At 33.1% G+C, this 4,680-nt stretch overlaps 1 non-coding gene across 1 annotated transcript; it reads right to left on the bottom strand.

Annotated features, from left to right (window-relative positions):
- Window positions 1–1,155: 1,155 nt before the first annotated feature.
- Window positions 1,156–1,263, bottom strand: LOC127552630 (U6 spliceosomal RNA). Its single transcript, XR_007951488.1, has one exon. It is a non-coding gene; the product is annotated as a U6 spliceosomal RNA (small nuclear RNA).
- Window positions 1,264–4,680: the final 3,417 nt, after the last annotated feature.

Below are 4,680 nucleotides of genomic sequence, written 5' to 3'. Positions count from 1 at the left end.
CAAGATGACACCAATCTAATAAGGACTAATTCTTTGAATCTGGTCAATTATTAGTTTGTAATTCATTTAATGACCCTCTCACATATCTTTCACCATTCTATTTTGTTCATAAAAAAAGATAAGGGAGATTTTGTTGAAAACTTTTTGAAATTCAGAGATTACATATCTTTTTTTTTTTTTTTTTTTTTTTTTTTTGCTGAGGCAATTAGGGTTAAATGACTTGCTCAGGGTCATACAACTAGGAAATGTTAACTCTCTTAGGTCGGATTTGAACTTAGGTCCTCCTGATTTCAGGGCTGGTGCTTTATCTACTGCGCCACCTAGCTGCCCCGATACCATGTCTTTTAAAAAAATTCTTAAAACATTTTTTATTGATATCTTTGTTTTTGCTTTATGATCAGTTCCAAACATATCTTTGCCTCCTCCCCTACTGAATGAGCCCTCACTTGTGACAAAATACAAAAGAAAACAAATCCACTAACTCTGATAAGTACTGCACAGCAATATTTCTTTCACCTTTATAAGAAAGGGAGGGAGGTACATTTTCTTAACTCTTAATTTTTTAACTCAAGTTTAATCATTATAATTACACACTATTGTTTCTTTTTTTGTTCTTTCCATTTATATTATTGTAGTCATTGTGCATAATTTTCTTGATTCTATTTATTTTACTCTGCATCAATTAATTCTTGTACTCTAAATATTTTTTATTCCTATTCTCTTTTAATGCCATTACATTCATGTACTAAAATTTGTTTAGGCATTCTTTGGCAGATGGGCATGTACTTTGTTTCCAGTTATTTGCTACACCAAAAGGATGCTATAGATATTTTAGTGTAGATAGTGTTTTTCTATCTTTGATCTTCTTGAGTTAAAAAGTGGACTTTCTGTGGTCAAGAGTATGAATATTTTAATCATTTTTTCCTAGTTTAATTAAAAGTTGTTTTCCAGCAAATTGCTTTTCCAGTATGTTTGGACCATTTTACACTTTAGCAGTGCCTATTTTTTTTCAGTCTCCCAAATGTTTACTATTTTTGTCTTTTGACATCTTTGTGAGCTGAAGCCCCAAAGTTGTTTTGACTTTCATTATCTTATTGTAAATTTTTTTGCAGCAGTTTTCCATGTGACTATTAACATTAAAAAATTTTTTTTTCCTGGAATATAGACTGCTTCACAAATTTGCATGTTATCCTTATGCAACAAGCAATGCTAATTGATTCTGTATTTTTCTAATTTTAATATTTGTGCTACTGAAGTGAGCATAGAAGAACTGTTTGTTAATATCCTTTGGCCATTTTTTCCATTGGGGAATGACTCAATCATATATATTTTTGCTAATTCCCTATGTATGTTGAACATTTGGCCCTTATTAGAGATTTTTCCAAGCAAAGATCTTTTTACCTAGTTGGCACTTTCCCATCTTATCTTGGCTGCTTTGATTTTGTTAGTGTACAACCTTTTCAATTTCATGGAGTAAAAAATTATTTATTTTATCCTTTGTCATTTTTTAAAGCTATGCCTATAGATTATCCCCAATCATTTTATAGTTCAGTTAGTGTCCTCTCTCTTCTTTTCTAGTGAAAGACAAATTCATTGGCCCAGATCTTAATCATTTCCTACATGAGTTACTGTGTGGACTTCCCTATGTGGTCTTTTATATTCACTATTCTTAGCCATGTAGTTAAAGCATCTATATCAGATAATATTGTATTCATCACTTAGTCTTCCATCAGCCTAAATGCCCATTCCATTCATTTGACCACTATCTCAAAAAATTTTATCCTGTTCCTGAATTCTTTGACAAATTTCTTATGATTAATTGAGGCTGAGGGAGAGAGTGAGAATGGAGTTTAGCTGGAAGTGTAGAAGTTAATATCCCCAAACAGAAAAGATATTTAGTCAAGGGTAGATGGATGACCTGTTAGTTATGGAAATGGTAGAGGCTACATTCATTTGTTTAGTACAAATCCCAGAGATTAGAGGGTGTGCTAATAATTAGTTTATTATAGATATGGATATTTGTACTTTCAAATCATGCTAATTTCATTTTCTAGTGAATAGGGCAAAGAGCAAAAGGAACAATGAAAAGGTCTTAAAGCACTTCCAAGTTCAAAATACTTTCCCTGGCATGTGGTGATAAAAGGGCAGATAACATGCCCTTTTTAAGAAATGGAATATTGCTGGAATGGGAAAGTATTTGGACACAAAAGTCAAGTGGATTGAGAAAAATTAGCCTAATAGGTATAGTATTTATGTAAATTATTAGCCAGTCATAGTGAACTCCAAGGACAGAAGAGAAGAAACAGCTTTTTCATACCTTCTTATTGCATATTGAGATTTTTTTTCCTGTTACTTTTGGAAGTCAAGACTAGACTCATAGTGATTAGTTATTTACTCCTAAACACTTGTATTTGCCACTTTGGTAGCTGTTATTATGTTAAATGGTGTTATATTAACTGGTATTATTAGTGGGTAGAACCAATGGAGAGATTCACTGTGGGAAAAGATAACTGAAAGAAATAAATAACACACTTTTTTTTCTTCCATAAAGAATCTTAACTAATACCCTAGGTTACATAACTAAATACAAATTAGTTATTCTCAAGAAAAGATATATTTTAGAATTTCTTTAAAAGAACTACAAATGCCTAAGTACATTTTAATACCTCTTCACTGGTTATTGTTGACCTTAGGTAAACTTTCCTCTCTCTCTCTCTCTCTCTCTCTCTCTCTCTCTCTCTCTCTCTCTCTCTCTCTCTCTATATATATATATATATATATATATATATATTCTTTTTTCTTTTTCATTTTTTTTATTAAAGCTTTTTATTTTCAAAACATATGCATGGATCATTTTTCAACATTCATCCTTGCATAGCCTTGTGTTCCAAATTTTCCACTCCTTCCCCTTACTCCCTCCCATAGATGGCAAGTAATCCAATATGTTATAGATGTTAAAACATATGTTAAATCCAATATATAAAAATATATTTGTACAATTATTTTGCTGCACAAGAAAGATCAGACCATAAAGGAAAGAAAATGAATAAGAAAAAAATGCAAATGAACAACAACAAAAAGAGTGAGAATGCTATGTTATGATCCACACTCAGTTCCTGCAGTCCTTTCTCTGGGTGTAGATGTCTCTCTTATCACGAAATCATTGAAACTGGCCTCAATCATCTTATTGTTGAAAAGTCACCTCCATCAGAATTGATCATTTTATAGTATAGTTGATGTGTACTGTGATCTCCTGGTTCTGTTCATTTAAACTTAGCATCAGTTCATGTCTCTCCAGGCCTCTCTAAAATCATCCTGCTGATTGTTTCTTGTAGAACAATAATATTCCATAACATTCATATACCATAATTTATTTAGCCTTTCTCCAACTGATGAGTATCCACTCAGTTTCCAGTTTCTTGCCACTATGAAAAGGACTGTCACAAACATTTTTTGTACACTTTCGTATATATTTTATTTTATTTTTTTGCTAAGGCAATTGGGGTTAAGTGACTTGCCCAGTGTCACACACCTAGGAAGTATTATGTGTCTGAGATCAAATTTGAACTCAGATCTGTTTGACTTCAGGGCTGGTGATCTATCCACTGCTTAACTTAGGTGTCCATTTTCTATATATTTTAAAGAAAAATCCTTTACTTAATTTCCCTCTTGATTGCCTTAAACATTAAATAAACTTTGGTCCTCAGCTTGTTCATAATCTATGGAAAAGTCAAATAGTTTTTTTTTTTTTTAAGTCCGAACCCAATTAAAAAACACCACCACCAAAAAACCTCAAACAAAACAGAAAAATCCTATCATGTAGGATTTTCGATTATTGTCTACTTTTACTAAAAGTAGGTTCGTGGCATAGCCTTGCAGCAGGCTATCTACTGTACTTAAATAACTTTTCTCCAGTTCTATTTGTTATTTTAATTTTCTCTAATTGAAGTTAATTTTAAAGAATTCAATGCCTTCTATCAATCCTGACTACTAAATCAAATTCTTCTTTTATGAGATCCTTGGGAGGATAGAAGTCATATAGCACTCAGAGAAACTCATACTCTCCTACTAAGACCCTGAATAGGGAGAATGGATGTTGAGTAATTTGAATTGTTGGTTCAGGAAACTGATTTGATATAATTATTTTGAACCAGTGGTGGGTAAGATTTGGAGGTAATTATAAACTAGGAGAAAGAGATTAGAAAAAGGAGGTAAGAGATATGGATTCTGGCTCTTGCTTTCCTAATGATTTACTGGGAGAGCATAAATAAGCCATGCAACTTTAATTTTCTCATCTTTGAAATTATTATTACAGAAGAGGATTCTGGGAAGATGGCAGAGTAGGTTAACAAATTTTAAGATCTCCTGATTTCCCCTACAAATAGAACAGATTTGTGCCAAGAAGACTCAGCAGAACAGGAGTTCTGATACAACCTGGGAAGATCTGAAGGAAGAAGAAGGCTGAAGTGCAAATGCCTCCAGGCTAGCTCTGCAGAAAACTCAAGTGGGGATCCCTTAAGTTATCTGGTTGTCTCTGGAGCCTCAGTAGGAACCATAGAGACTTTCACTTCTGGGATTGTTTGTTCAGTGGGGCTTTGAATATAGGAAAATAGAGTGAACCTTGGCTGATTGGGAATGCCAGGCCCAGCTGTGCTGCTGTGCCCTGGGTGGGAAGGAACC

This window comes from Antechinus flavipes, chromosome 2 (assembly GCF_016432865.1).
Source record: "Antechinus flavipes isolate AdamAnt ecotype Samford, QLD, Australia chromosome 2, AdamAnt_v2, whole genome shotgun sequence".
Classification (NCBI taxonomy): domain Eukaryota; kingdom Metazoa; phylum Chordata; class Mammalia; order Dasyuromorphia; family Dasyuridae; genus Antechinus; species Antechinus flavipes.
The sequence above is the reverse complement of the archived record's forward strand: the minus strand, read 5'-3'. Positions and strand labels throughout refer to the sequence as shown.